The 16,175-nt window shown below is 33.6% G+C and overlaps 1 long non-coding RNA gene across 1 annotated transcript in view; it reads left to right on the plus strand.

Annotated features, from left to right (window-relative positions):
- The first annotated feature begins 6,086 nt into the window (after window positions 1-6,086).
- The window catches only part of LOC309630302, a 38,884-nt gene continuing 28,795 nt past the window's right edge, over window positions 6,087-16,175 (plus strand). The window contains exon 1 of the long non-coding RNA XR_014245587.1: window positions 6,087-15,709. This is a non-coding gene — a long non-coding RNA (uncharacterized lncRNA). The remainder of the gene's footprint in view (window positions 15,710-16,175) is intronic.

Here is a 16,175-nt window from a genome sequence, read left to right on the forward strand (position 1 = left end):
ATGTTAGACAAAGTAAATTTCAGAACAAGAATATCATTAGGGGTCAAGAATTTAATTTCATAATGATAAAAGAGTCAAGCATACATAGCAATATTAAATATTCATGTACCCAGTAACAGACCTTTAAAATACATAAAGCAAAAACAACACTGATAGAATTTCAAGGAGAAATAGACAAATTCATAATTGTAGTTGGAGGTTTAATATCTCATTCTCAATAATTGATAGAACAAGTAAAGAGGAAACAAGAAAGGATACAGAAAACTTAAGCAACACTATAACAACATGATCTAAATGACATTTATAAAATAGTCTATCCAACAATTTAGATAAAATGGACAAATTTTTTGAAAGAAATAAATTACAAAATTCATTCAAGACGAAATAAAAAGCATAAATTACCCTATATCTATTAAAGAAACTGAATTTGTAGTTAAAACTTTCCTATAAAGCAAACTCCAGACACAGATGGCTAGTAAATTCTATTAAAGAGTTATGGAATAAATAATACCAGTTTTACACAAACTCTTCCAGAAAATAAAAAAAAAGACAAAATCCAGACAAACACATTATAAGGAAAGAAAATTCCAGATCAGTATTCCTTGTAAACATAATACATAATTTATTTAATGTATAAACATAAACATAATGAACAATGATTTTAAAAATTTTAGCAAATGGAATGTATAAAAATGATAATACATCATGAATAATTGGGGTTTATCCCAAGAATGCACATTTTAAAAAATCAATCAATATAATTCACCATATTAACAAACTAAAAAGTAAGAAAATCATATGACCATCTCAATAGATATAGAAAAAGCATCTGATAAAATTCAACATTCACTTCTGATAAAATCTCTCAACAAGCTAGGAATAGAAGGGAACTTTCTCTACTTGATAAAGGTTATCCATGAAAAATCTACAGGTAACATTATATTTAATAGAGAAAGACTAAATGCTTTTTCCTTGAGATCAGAACAGGCAAGAATGTCCTCCAACATTTTACTTGAGTTTCTAGTCAGTAATATCAGGCAAGAAAAGTAAGTTATAGGCATCCAGATTGGGACGAAAGAAATTAAGTTGTATTTATTTAGGCAATATAATCATCTATGTTGATAATTCAGTGGAACTAGAAACAACCAAACAAAAACTACTAGAACTATTAAGTGAGTATAGCAAGATTCTAGGATATAAGACCAACAAACAAAATTACATTTCTACATACTAGCAAAGAGCAATTGGAAATTGAAATTTTAAAAAGCAATGCCATTAACCAAAGCATCAAAAACAGAAAATAGTGATAAATCTGATCAAAGATATTTAATAAACACTGTACACTGAAAACTGAATTAAAGAAGATCTAAGTAGAAATTAGAGGAGATCTACGTGGATGAAGAGATACGCTGTGTTCCTGAGTTAATAAACTCAATACTCTTAATATGTAAATTCCCCTCAAATTGATCTACAGATTAAAGGTAATCTCATTCAAAATCTCAGGTGACTTTTTTATAGAAATTGATAAGTTGATTCAAATATTCATATGGAAATGCAAAGGATCTAGCATATCCAAAACAACCTTAGAAAAAAGAACAAAGTTTTTGGACTACACTACCTAATTTCAAGGCTACACATAAAGCTACATTAACTAAGAAAATGTCTGGATAATGTGTATTGGCACAGACAGAGAGATACTGTTCATGGAACAGAATAGAGTGTCCAGACATATATCAATACATTGTGGGGAATTGAATTTTAACATTTCAAAAGCAATTCAGTGGAAAAGACACAGTCTTCCAAAAACAGTGCTAGAAAATTTTACACTCATTTGTCTTAAAAAAAGAACTTTAATCTATACTTCAGAAAACATACAAAAATTAACTCTAAGACTTCCCTGGTGGCGCAGTGGTTGAGAATCCGCCTGCCAATGCAGGGGACACGGGTTCAAGCCCTGGTCCAGGAAGATCCCACATGCTGCGGAGCAGCTAAGCTCGTGCGCCACAACTACTGAGCCTGCACTCTAGAGCCCGCGAGCCACAACTACTGAGCCCACGTGCCACAGCTACTGAAGCCCGCGCACCTAGAGCCCGTGCACCGCTACAAGAGAAGCCACCGCAATGAGAAGCCTACGCACCGCAACGAAGAGTAGCCCCTGCTCACCGCAACTAGAGAAAGCCCGCGCTTAGCAACAAAGACCCAACGCAGCCAAAAATAAATAAATAAATAAATAAAATTTAAAAAATTAACTCTAAATGGATCATATACCTAAATGTAAAATCTAAAATGACAAAATATTTAAAAGATAACATAGGAAAAATCTCGTGGCCTTAGAGTTAAACAAAAATTCCTTAGGTGTGACACCAAAAGCACAGTCTATAACAGAAAATATTGATAAATTAGACTTTATTAACATTAAAATTTTTAATTTTAAAATTTGTTCGTTAAAATTTTTAAATACTTTAAAATCTGCTTTTTGAAGATAAACCACAGACTGGGAGGAAAGATTTGCAAATCATATACCTGATAAAGGACCTGTATCTAGAATATATAAAGAACACCCAAATGAAGACAAACTATCTAATTTTTAAAATAGGCCAAAAATTTGAAAAGATATTTCACCAAGCAAGATATATTGATGGTAAATAAACACATGAAAAGCTACTCAACATTGCAAGTCATTAAGGAAATGCAAATTAACACTACAATAACATGCCACTATACACCTCTTAGAATGGCTAAAATTTTAAAGCCTGACCATATCAAGGGTTGTCCAGGATATGGAGCAACAGGAACTCACACTTCTGGTACAACCACTTTGAAAAACAGTTTCTTAAAAAAGAGAAACATATAACTAGTACCCCATAAGATTTGGACAGTCCACTCTTAGTTATTGACCCTAGAGACAGTAAAGCCTATGTCCATATGAAGACATGCACCCAAATATTCATAGCAGGTTTTATTTCAATGGTCCCAATTGGAAAAAAAAAGCAAAATGTCTTTCAACAAGTAGATGAATAAAATAATTGTGGTATACTCAAATAATAGAACACTATTCTGCAATAACCAAGAAAGAACTACAATACATGCAACACGTTTGACCACCAAAATAATTATGCTGCGTCAAAGAAACCAGACCACTAAGAATCCATGCTGTATGATTCTGTTTATGTAAAACTCTAGGAAAGACAAGCTACAGTTGACCCTTGAACAACTCAGAGCTTAGGGGTGCCAACACCTCCACACAGGTTGACTATCACATTACAATCAGATCACTGTATCTGAGGTTCCGCATCCTCAGATTTAACCAACTGTGGATCATGAAGTACTGTAGTATGCATTTACTGAAAAAAATATCCTCCTCTAAGTGGACCCCTACAGTTCAAACCCATGTTGTTCAAGGGTCAACTATAATCAGTAATAACAGCAATCAGATCAGTGGTTTGTTAGACAGTTAGGGGGCAGTAGAGGTGGGAAGGAGAGGGGTGGGTTTGCAAAAGGTCAGAAGGAAACCTTCAGGGGTGGTAGATATGTTCTCCATCTTGATTGTGGAGATGGTTTCATGGGTGTATTTACCTATTTCAAAACTTATCAAATTTTACACTTTAAATATGTATAGTTTATTGTATGCCAATTATATCTCAAAACTTTTTTTTAAGAATTAGCTGTTGGCAAGTCACTGCGATACTTGCTCTAATTGAGAAAATCTTTTATTCAGCTATCAATTGCTAGTTATATCTACTGACCACTGAGTTTGTTCTTCATACTTGTCAAAATTTAACTTGTGATTATACTTGGCCTCTGTCCTTATCATGCCTGTTCTTTGTTTAGCTTTGTCCAGAAAATTGTCCATGCCAGGAAAATTGTCATAGTCTGGTCCTCCAGCTATAACTCCCCTCCAGGCAATTTAGCTGTTAATATCTTTCTCTTATTTCCTTCTTATCGAATGAAGACAGGTTATATTACCCTCCCTCACTCAGCCTACAAGTATATCAGTTTCAATCTGTGTTAAATAAAGCATACATATACCCAGGTTCACTGGAGAAAACACATACAAAATGAAAGTTTAATAATGCTCACTAAACATTAGAGTCATAGAAAGGTTTGCCACTGGTGCATCTTAACTTGGTTATAAGATATTGAATATTACTTATTTCACAATATGGTTAAAACCAATCTCTTCAGACCACATTTATCTACCTTCTTCCAGCAGACCTGGTTTTGAAGCATTCCCAGTAGAGAGAGAGTGATTTATCTCCCAGAAAGAATTTACAGAAATTTCTGTGATTTCTATTCATCCTACCAAGAGTCAAAGAAGAAATAGCAACTGTCTTAACACTCATCAGGAGCATTGATATTTAAGAATTATTTCCTCCAAGCTTAAAAATACATATATATATTTCACCATTCCCTTAGGAAACTTAGATGTTAAATAGGTCAATCATCTGATGAGTTGCCTGGCTTTAAGTTCCTTATTTTTTGTTTCCATTCTTTAAATAGATTTTAAAATGTTAAATTAGTTCATTTAAACATGCACCATTAAATTAGCTGATAATGTATAATTAGGTAATACATGGACTTATAGTATCTTTCTAACTTCTTTATATCATGTTTTTGTAAAATTGTAAGAATGGTACAAGTTAATTATAATTCCACAAATTCATAGGATCTTACAGTATTAAAGATTACTTAGTTCACTGAATATTTGCTCATAACTTAATTCATCCGAGATTCAGTTTCTCCCTATAAATAATAACCCCTACTTGCTAAAACGTAACATGTGGCCAGTAATGTGCTAATGCTTTTCTAATATTATATTTAATCCTACAAGAGTACAGTGAGGTGACTCTTACTATAACCATTTTGCAGACTAAGAAACTGACATGTAGGGAGTTAGACGCATTTCTCACAGTTGTGCAGCTGGTAAGGGGCAGACTTGAGATTCAAGCTCAGGTCCATGTAACAACACAATCTATGTTCTTACCCACTATCAACCATATTGCATGCCTATAAGTATGAAGACTGAATGAGATAAAAGGTGAAAGTGGGTAGTACAGTGTCTAAGAAACATACTCTTAGAAAATGATCATTTTCTAACGCTATTTGAGCATCCCTCAACCGGTGGTCAATTTATTCTCCATTGGAATTCTTATGGTGACAGAAGGCTGACTATTTCACATTCTGTTCCATTTCTGGATAATTCTAACTCATAGAAGATGCTTTCTTATAGTGAGCTGAAAACTTCTCCCCTATAGCTATCACCTCTTTGACCTATTTCTGCCCTCCAGTTGGAATATTGATTGCAATTTCATTAAATTTAGAGCTTAATTTAGGGAGAATTGGCATCCTTACAATACTGAGTCTTCCTATCCCAGAATGATTTGAAGCTCTGATTAATTCAAGTTTTCTTCAAAGATGTCCTGCACAGGTGATTTTGAATAGCGTATGCCTTTTGGTGGTACTGCGGCACAATGGGAAAAGAATGACTTTCATTTCAAAATAATTCAGGTTTAAATTCTGGATCCATCTTTTACTGGAGGAGTATTTTATTTCTCTGAGTCCATTACTTAATTAATAAAATGGAAATAAAATCATCTACCTCACATAGTTGTATGCAAAATGCTTTGCACAGTGTCTGGAACATAATTGATATTCATTAATGTTAGCTACTGTAATTAATATTGATCACCCAGTCAATTTTCTAGCATTTTAAGAAAAGATGTGACACACTCTTTTGGAAATCTATACTAACATGTCATAGACTTCATTATCAAAACATTCTCCTCAAAATAATGATAATAGTCTAAGTATTTCACATTGTCATAGTTTTCTTTCAGAAGATAAAAGAATACTTAGAATAAGGTTTTTGAGAGTGCAGGATCTTGAAACAGACATAACTGGGCTTCAATACTGACTTGTACTTCCTTGGGGAAGTATTATCACTTATTTAGGCTTAGTTTCCTTGCCTGTTAAAATCAGGGAGAAAAGACAGTACCTGCCCATAGAGCTGCTTTGAGTGTTAAATGAGACTGACATGCTAATTCTTGCTGCTGTGAGTACTAAATGAGATAATGTATATTAAAAGTACATAGTAATGGATATGTAACCACAACTGCTATAACTGTTACACCAAGCCAGATTTGTAATAGGATATATAAAACAGATTTGTGGAACCTGCACAACAGTGGCTTGCTCCCTTGATGTAGTCTTCTCATTGGGCAAGTCTGCTAATCCCCATGATTGAGTTCCCAACAGTACTGTCATCTGCTTTATTCATCCATTTCAAGACAAGTGTGTTTTTTTCTACAAGTGAGAACTGGAAGAAGGCAGAGAAACACATCAAGAATCTCGTTTTTCCAGCAACACAAGGGTGTTATTTCCTTAGTCTAAGCCAAAAATTATAAAACAGATGATGTCTCAATTCCATCTTCTGTGTCCCTTCATGCTTATTTTATTGTCTCTCCTTTGTCCCATGTTATATCTCCTCATGACCCCATACTGACACCTCATGTGTCTGAGTACTGTACTAATGCCACCATTCCTTTTTGAAATCAGTGATTTGATAAATGAATAATCATCAACATGTCTATAAATACTTAGGGCTTCTTTCATTTATAAAGATAAGGAGAAACAAGAGTATTGCTTAGTCAAAGAATTGACTCTATAATGTGAACATTTTAGATGTTACAATAAGAAAGATAATTTTAGATGGGTAGCATTTTAATCTTATTCCTTAGGATAGTTCTGGACTTAGTCCTAACCTGACCACTTCTATCTTCTGGCCATTTCCCAGAGACTATTCATGCAGAATGTAAAAGTGCAGGTGTTTCATACCACATAAGTAAAATAATTTACTTTTTTAGCAAATGTGGGCCCAGACAATGCTCCTTTTCCTTTCTATTCAGTGAATACCCTACTTGTAAAAGGGAAAATTTCAACTGATTATATTAGTTATTAAGTATAAACCTTTGTCAGGTGACAAGTGGTTATTACTTTATTTTTAATGTATGGGAGAAACCGTTTTAAAAATCATTGTAGCTAAATTAATTGGTTAAATATAGTTATTCAAAGCTACTTACCAGAGCTACAATCTCCTGTTTCCAGTTGCAGGTTGTTTGTTCCTTATTATAGTTCAGCTGAATATTAGAATGGGCTTGCAGTCTTATTTCTCTCTGTGATAAAGGAAATAGTCCAGAATTCAGAACACAATGAAATATGCATAGCCAAATAACCAGAAAATAATTAGTACCTTTTGTGTTTTTCTTTTTTTTTTTTTTTTTAGTTTTAAACACTTATTCTCAAGGAAATAAACAAGTAGAGTAGACTGGGTTATTGAAAAGAAGTGAGTAGTTTTAATGCAAGTTATTTTGTGGTTGTTCCTGTGTTATTCCATAAATTATGAATTCAACTCATGTGGAACAAAGTTAAAAATTCCTCCGTTTCCTCAGTACAAAATAGAAGTCCTCATTCATCTACTGGTGGGACAGGATCCTAACCCTAAATCTTAACTTGTTCTCAATCTGAATAAATAAAAAGATCTGAGTCTAATCCTGTCCTTATATTCAAGTAGTGAATTATATACAAATTCAAAGGACAAATAAAAACTTTTGATCAAAATATATTATAAAACACCTCATTTTTATATTTCATATACCATGCTATAGCCAAATTTATCACACTCTAGAAATTAAAAGTTATCGTTTTGTATTCTAGTGTACTGAATAAATGTCTGCTTTGAGTAACAACAAAAAAACAAATGATTATAGTTTAGAAAACAGTTAACAATACCTTTTGGTCTTCTAAAATAGAAATCAAATTGTTAAAACTTCACAGCTTAACTGGCGCAAGTTTGAGTGTACATCTACCTTTTTTTTTTTACAATTTTTAATGGGTGAAATTTCTTACTAAACAATTTTGTGTGGTATACAAATTTAGCAGCTTTTTTTCAATAGAAGTCACAGTTTATATATTGATGAAAATCCTTAGAGTTCCATGAAAGGGTTGTGCTCACAAACAGCTAAATTAGAAGCAGGCATTGAATTAAACACTGAGTGGAAATTCAAGCAAGATCTTGTTCAAATGCATGGTGATGCTGTGTTACTTGTCCAAAAAAAGAGGGAGTGGGCAGTTAACATGTATTAACTACCTACCAGGTTCCAGGCACTATGCTGGGTAATTTATGAATACTATTTCATTATATTCAAATAATATCTCAGTAATTTATAATTAACATCATTTTATATATGAGGAGATTAAGGTTCAGAGATAAGTAATATGACCAAAGTCATAATGTCAGCAATGGGTAAATTTGAAGAAGTGGATATTGCATGTGGTTTGGTCTGATTCTGATGTTGCTGCTTAATCCAAAAGTTGTTCATTTATTCAGCAAGCATATGTTCTAACTATGGATCTAGCTCTCTACTATTAAGCCATGAATTTTTTTTTTAATGATAAGAGAATTCCAACTAAATAAGAAGGAATAGACACAAACATTATCTCACACCCATATGAAAACCTACTACAACAAGAGCAGAAGAAATGACAAAGATGTGATAGTAATAACAAAATTTTGTAAACTGGAAAATAGACTAGTGATAACTGACTTATTTAGGCTTCAGCAATTTCCATTCAATTAAGTTCCTAATTGTTAGGGATGTTTGGAAACCTCAAGTTCTTCATTTCTGGAAGTTTTTCTCTTAGCATTTCTTTGACAATGCCTTCTCTTTCATTCCTCTGTTCTCTCTTTCTGGAACTCTGTATTTGTTAAAGGCTGGAACTCATAAAATTACTCTTTAATTATCTTGTTTTTACTATTTTCCTTCTACTTTCTAAGATATCTCATCAACTTTACCTTCAGACTTTTTAATTCTTTTTTTGTTGTTTTTGGTATGTTAACACTGCTTTATTGTCTCTAAAATTTCTTCTCTTTTCAATAATTTCCAAATGCTTTTGTTGATTTTTTGAATATTCTTTTTGTAAAAAATAACATTAGGTTCTTTTATAATGAGTTCAATATTTTCTCTTATTTTTCTGAGGATATTACTATAGATTGTTATTTAGTTGATTTATGTAGTTGTTTAATGCATCTATTGATTAATTAATGAGGTTGCTTCTTTTCCTACAACTTAATTTCATAGTTGGAAAGAGTATATTACCTGTCTGGCTATTTTGCTTTCCATTACTACTTCCATGAAATATTATCATGTTACTCTTCCCTTAAATTTCAAATTTATTGCTGAGCCTCACTACTTCTTCCCAAAACAAAGGCAAAGATAAGTCTTTACAGATCTGGAGAAAATCTCATTTTCTTCTTCTCCATTCACGGAGAAGGCTCTTGCTTTAGATAGCTGGCAAGTGGAGAAGAAATCTACAAGAGGTGAGGGCACAAATTCCCTGAGGGAGTCAATTCATTCCCCCAATCATAACAACCATGTACTCAGCACTTGCTATGTGCCAGGCAGTGTACTGAGTGTTTTGCATTTATTATCTAATCTAATCCTGATTATAAATCAACAGTGCAGGTATTGTCATCATTTAGAGATAAGGAAACTGAGACATGGCTAGGTTTAATAAAATATGCACTATTACCTGGGAAATAAATGGCAGAGCAAGGATTTAATGTTATCTCTAAATCAGTTAAGAGGCAACACTCTTATTAACCTAAAATATAATACTGCCTCTTCCTTTCACCAGAGAGTAAAAGGAAACAAGTATGAAGATCTGGTAAGCTCATCTCACTACTGTTCCTTAAAAATATTCATGCCCTGAAAGGCAGGATTGGGAAAGAGAATAAAAAAGATGAAATGTTTTCTTTTTCAAATGGAACAAGGGTAATAATCAGAGGGACAATATAAGAGCTCATTAGCTCTTAATGAGAAACTCTGATTTATTGGTAATGAAGGTTGGCCTCAGTATGTCCAATGTCTTCTAATGTGCAATGCCTTCTTCTGTGCAAATGATACTGAAATGGCAATGAAACCTGGTCAAAAATTAAGTTAAAACAGACACAAACAGAGGTCTGCATACAAAAGAAAAATGAATAAGTGATGATGCACAACTAGTAAATAAAAGAGGACAAGTTTAGAATGATTTAATGCACCGTTTTTATGGAGGGGTACCACCAAAATGAACCACTACATAGAAATTAGCTTTTTATTTTTATTTTTGCCTATGTTAGGGTAACTGAGATTTTTTTTTAAATGATATTCTTACAGAATAGAAAATATCACTAAAATGGAGGCCAAATATGCAGTAGAATCAGAAAAATAAGACAGTAAAAGAACAGAAAACTATTTCCCATTAAGTGTTCAGTTTATAGAAACAAGATGTGCTAGTAAAAAATGAAAGTTAACAATTAATTATAGAACTTAATATTACCTTTAGCTCATTTTGAGAGGAGGAAAAAGTTAACTATAAACCTGAAAATTATAACTCTAATAGTAAGATTATTATAATTCTAGAACTCTTTCTAATAGCTTCAGGGTTTTGTCCCTGCTTACATTTCAGTAGCACAGAATGAGTCAATATTAATATTATTGATAAATCATAGTAATCGTCTAAAGAAATCATAAAATAGAATTAGAGAATTTTAAAACTGGAAAAAGATAAAAGATTCCCTTTTTTCTACATTGTCTGCAAAAGAAAAACGGGGATTTTGCTCTCAGTAAAATTGGTGTTTCATGATTCTGCCACTTTCTAGCTACATGTTTTAGGTAAGTTATTTGACTCTCTCTTAGCCTCTATTTCCTAACCTATAAAATAGAATAATAACACATTCTTCACAGAGTTGTTGGACGAATTAAAAATATATGAAAAGTGTTCATATTTGGCACTTAACACTAAATAAATATTATCTATTACTAATATAGGAATTCATTTTATTTTTTCCAGTTTTAATTATTTACCTTTACAATCTATAAAAACTCTAATTCTAAGTTTGCCAAAAATATATACATCTTCTAAGTTTCTTTTTACGTATGCAGAGATAAGTAGACAGATAGCTAGATATAGATAGAGCTCATTTTTTTATACGTGGCCCACACATAACTATTCATTTATGTATAATAATGGTGATTTCCTGGTAATTGAGGGATATTTAAAATACCAGTGTTTTTGAGATATGGTTTGCTTTTAAGCTATTTTCTTGTAGGGTACTGGGAATAGCTATCTTTAGAGTTGTAGAAGAAAATGCTAAGAAGATACGGTTTAGAAATTAAACAGAGAGCTGAGCCCTCAACTAGGTCGTCTGGTACTTAAATAGCTGTTACTTTGAGCAAGCTACTGAATGTCTCTAAGTCTCAGTTTTCTCATTTGCAAAATGAAAAGTAGAATGTCAGTTTTGCAAAGTATTTTGCAGATAAATCAGATAAAGTGTAACAGATGCCTAGAATGGTTCTGAATACATAGGAGGCCCACAGCAAGCAATAGCTGTGCCCTATTTACCACCTGACAATGTGGTCAGCACTCTTAGAAGTCACATCTTGTCACAAGTAAGACAGCACAAATTTTGAATCCAAACTACTTAGGTTCAAATATGCCTCTGATATTTACTAGCTGTGCGACTTTGAGCTACTTACTTAACATCTCATGCCTCAGTATCCTCATTCGTAAAAAGAGAAGAATATGAGTATTTACTTCATAAAATTATGCAGAGGATTCAGTGAGTTAATATTAGTGATGATCTTAGAATAGTGCCTGGTATATTATAAACACTGGGAAGTGTTTGCTAAATACAATTTCTTTTTACTCTAATACATAAACCTTTTTTTGATGTTTAAAGTAACCAGTTACATGAAAATGTTCTTCATTTTTAAACTCTAGAAAGCTCCTCTATATTATTTAAGACAGTGGTTCTCAAATTTTTTGGTATTAGGATCTCTTTAGACTCTTAAGAATTACCCAGGACTCCAAAAATTTTTAAATGTGGATTATATTTTTGAGATTTACTGTATTAGAAATTAAAACAGATAATTTAAAACTCTGTTGTTTATTTATTAGAAAAAGACATAATGAACCCAGTACATGTTAGCATAAGCAACATACTTTTGTGAAAAACAAATATATTTCCAAAACAAAAAAATAGTGAGAAAAGTGACAATATTTACATTTTTGCAAATCTCTCTAATGTCTGGCTTAATAGAAAAGTTGGAATCTCAAATCTATATCTTCATCTAATCTATAGAAAATATGTCATTTTGGCTGAAGTATATGAATAAAATCTGGCCACACATTAGATATGTCATTGGAAAATGGAGGAGCATTTTAATCGCCTTTCCAGATAATTCTGAATGTCCTTTTTTGATACCTCACCAAAACTGACAAAACGCAGTTTCTTAAAGGTTAGTTTCAGTGTGGAAACTGAAACCATAAGTTATGCTCTGTTACATTAAAATACATTGATCTTTCTTGTACTTTGAATGAAACTTTTATGAAAGCAAGATTTTACAAAATCCTGCATTAGCCATTTGAAAAATATTGGTTCAGTGACTAACATGAATTTTCCAATAATACATTTCATGATATAGAATCAGAAAATTGTATTCATTATCACCACCAATCTCATCAAGAAAGTCTTTAAGTGTTGATAAGCAATTAAGCTTATCACTTTTACAGGCTCCCATGACAAGATTATTGAAAAATTTGGTATGATGAGAACAAGCATGAAAATCTACACATCTGAGCTTCATTAACAGGGGCAGTCCTAAGGGTGAAGTCCACAAGAAAACAACATAAAAACAATAAAACATAAAAAAAATTGGTCAAAAACAGATGAGGAAGAGGGTGGGGAACATGGGCCTGAAGAGGTTCCATAAATCAACAATATGTAGAAAAATGAAAGCCCTCAAAGGGATACCACAACATAAGAAGATGGAAGCCATTACAAAAATGAAGAGTCACCTTGATGAGGACTCCACCACCTACTAAAGAGTGTCATGTTAGTGGAAGTAAAGATAGGATGGAATGTCAAAAATATGCCTAAATGTTTGAACTTTTTAAGTAGTGCCATTATTCCTCGGACTAGCTGGGATGGTCCTTCATCCAGACTGTATTGGTTCTGTTATGGGCTCCTCCAAAAGTCTCATGGACTATACTCAGTATCTCCAAGCATTCTCTGGGTTGTCTTTGTTGCACAGACATGACTGCTAGGATCAGACCCTCTGGGCTGACAAGTATAGTTACTCACCATTCTACATTTGGCCTTCTTGTTATCTAGAACCCTTGGCCTTCCTTACCAAGGAGTCCTAGAATTCTCAGAAATCCATCTTATGTAGAAATATGGACTGCTTTAGTCATTTGTGCTTGGCTGTTGAATGGATAAAATGTGTCTAGGGGAGCATTTCATAGCCAAGATAAGGAAATTTCTCACTGTGAAATTGCTCTTTGAGATAAAGTAGTATCTATGTAATTAAGTGGAGATAGATGCACTCTTTCTTCATGTTGATATAGTTTGGATAATTATTTCTCAAATTTGGTGTTGGAGTGGGAAATTTGAAAGGCACCTACCCTCTATCATTTTAAGAGCTTTTTCCTCTCTTTTTCTAATGCTCCCTTCTCCCAACCTGTCCATCTAATTCTACCAATCTTTATTAAATATGAAAGGGTAACTAGGATATTTATTGATACAGGCTCAAGGGATAACCTCATTAAATATCATTTAAATTTATTAAGGAGCTTGGCACTGGGGAGTAAGAGAAGGCAGATCCTACGTATATCTATATTTATCTGTGACTGTGTACTTCTGATATGCTGGAAACCAGAGATTCAGGAACATCTTCCCCAAAACATCCAAAAACCACAACTGCTATTGGTTTCATTACTCTCACCACTGTTCTTGCAGGTGTGTGTGTGTGTGTGTGTGTGTGTGTGTGAGAGAGAGAGAGAGAGAGAGAGAGAAAGAGAAAGAGAGAGAGAAAAAAATGGAGATGCCACTTTCATAAGGTTGCTGAATCCTGCTCTAGATCCAATTGACAAATAATGCATATAAATTACAGGGGGACAAAGATCCTCCATACAACAGCTACAAAGGATCTCAGAGAAAAATTTTGCATTTTTGTCCAAAATATATAACCTGAAGTACAAAGAGCCAAGGGGCCAGAGGACTCCATACTTATCAATATGATTCCTTCTACAAGAATTGTGTTCTATGGAAGTTGCATGCCAGTGAGTTCCAGTATCTCCAACAAAGGAAAGAACAGTGATCAGTTAAAGACAACTGATCCCTTGGGGAAAACTACATGATTTCTGTGAAGAAAAATCACACTGTAAAATCTGTGAGAGGGTTCTAGGAATGGATAAATAACTATACATAAATGAGAAATAACTGCACTTGATTAATTTAGATATTACAAAAGTTTCTGCACTTAAAAACTACATATTTAAAATTCAGTGATAAGCATGTGCTTGAAACTTGTGGGTTATATAAATAAAAGAGTTTATGAGAGAGAGAGAGGAAGAAAGGGAAAGAAGGAGGGTAATGGGAGGGAAGGAAGGAGGAAGGAAGGAAGGAAGGAAGGAAGGAAGGAAGGGAGGGAGGGAGGGAAGGAAGTTAGGTTTCTGCTCAATGCTCTTATTCTAGAAAATGGAATCACCATAAAATTGAAAGAACACTTTATCATGGATAAGTTACTAGTTTAGAAATTAGGCACAGCGATTATGGATACATGACAATTTTTATAGATAAAGTACTTTCAACTATATTTGACTTTTAAAATACACGATCTAAATAACATAGTACATAATCTAAGTCTGCATTTAACCCTAAGCTTTTCTGAGTAGCAAAATACCAATCCAGTGGAGAAAAAGTAGAAGAGCTTCAGAATTTGAATAACTCTTTTCCACTGGATTACAAACTCCATGAAGACAAGAATGCCATATTTTGTTACTGAGTGCCTGAAGCAGGCAATAAATGAAGGACAAAAAGATGTATGGATAGATGGTTAAACAGAGAGCTGAAACAAAATAGGCAGATGACTTGAAATGGGATGAGTGTACCGAGGAAAATATTAATTCAAAAATACTTCCAGGAAAATTGGTTCTGATCTCTCAGCTAGCCCCAGTAAAAGGATTTTGAAGTCACTGTAAGCTTTTTGCTAAAAAACAAAGAGCCCAAATTTTCTGCTATGGAAAAACGTTAGACTTTATTTTTTAAAATAATGGAAATTAAATACAAAATGTTAAGCTAATCTTCAAAAGAACTAGATAGATGCAAAAAAAAAAATAGAAAAAAAAAGGTTTGTGCCCTAAAATATATTATAGCACGCAGGTAACAATGGTATATCCAGGAATACTGCATGCAATATTAATCAAAAAAAGGAAAATGTGCTATAATATATGCTTCATTTTAAACTTAGGAAATTTAAAAAGAAATGTGGGGAGGGGCTTCCCTGGTGGCGCAGCAGTTGAGAATCTGCCTGCCAATGCAGGGGACACGGGTTCGAGCCCTGGTCTGGGAAGATCCCACATGCCACGGAGCAACTAGGCCCGTGAGCCACAACTACTGAGCCTGCGCGTCTGGAGCCTGTGCTCCACAGCAAGAGAGGCCGCGACAGTGAGAGGCCCGCGCACCGCGATGAAGAGTGGCCCCCGCTTGCCGCAACTGAAGAAAGCCCTCGCACAGAAACGAAGACCCAACACAGCAAAAATAAATAAATTAATTAATTAATTTTTAAAAAAAATTAAAAAAAAAAAAAAAGAAATGTGGGGAGGGGCGGTGAACATTACATAGTATATTTTACTGAAGATAGGTATATTAGAATTAGTTACTAGAAATGGAATTCATTAGGTCAGTGTATCTAGGAACTGCATAAAGATTTTTAGGACAATGTGGAGAACAGACATGGTCAGAAGGAGACAGAATAACATGTACATTCCTGGAACTGCAAAAGTGAAAGCAAATAAGAATAGTTAGAGCTTATTAAAAAGGATTAGTAGAGTACTTGCAATTGAGAGGGCAGCTGTGAGCAGCCCACTCTTGGTAAACAGCCATGTACCTCAGTTCTTATATTAATGATATAACAGTGAGGAAAAAAACACGTGCAAGTGAGGAAAAGAGTAGTCAAAGGTGGGGTAAGATGTGTTCAAATGAAAACTAGCTCCTCCTTGAAGGTAATCTTGGAAGAAATTAGGAAAGGGTTTATCGAATGAGCAAAGGATGAAATCACATAGTAATGGTATTG

The sequence above is a fragment of the Balaenoptera borealis genome (genome assembly GCF_965194805.1).
Source record: "Balaenoptera borealis genome assembly, chromosome: 6".
In the NCBI taxonomy this organism is placed as follows: domain Eukaryota; kingdom Metazoa; phylum Chordata; class Mammalia; order Artiodactyla; family Balaenopteridae; genus Balaenoptera; species Balaenoptera borealis.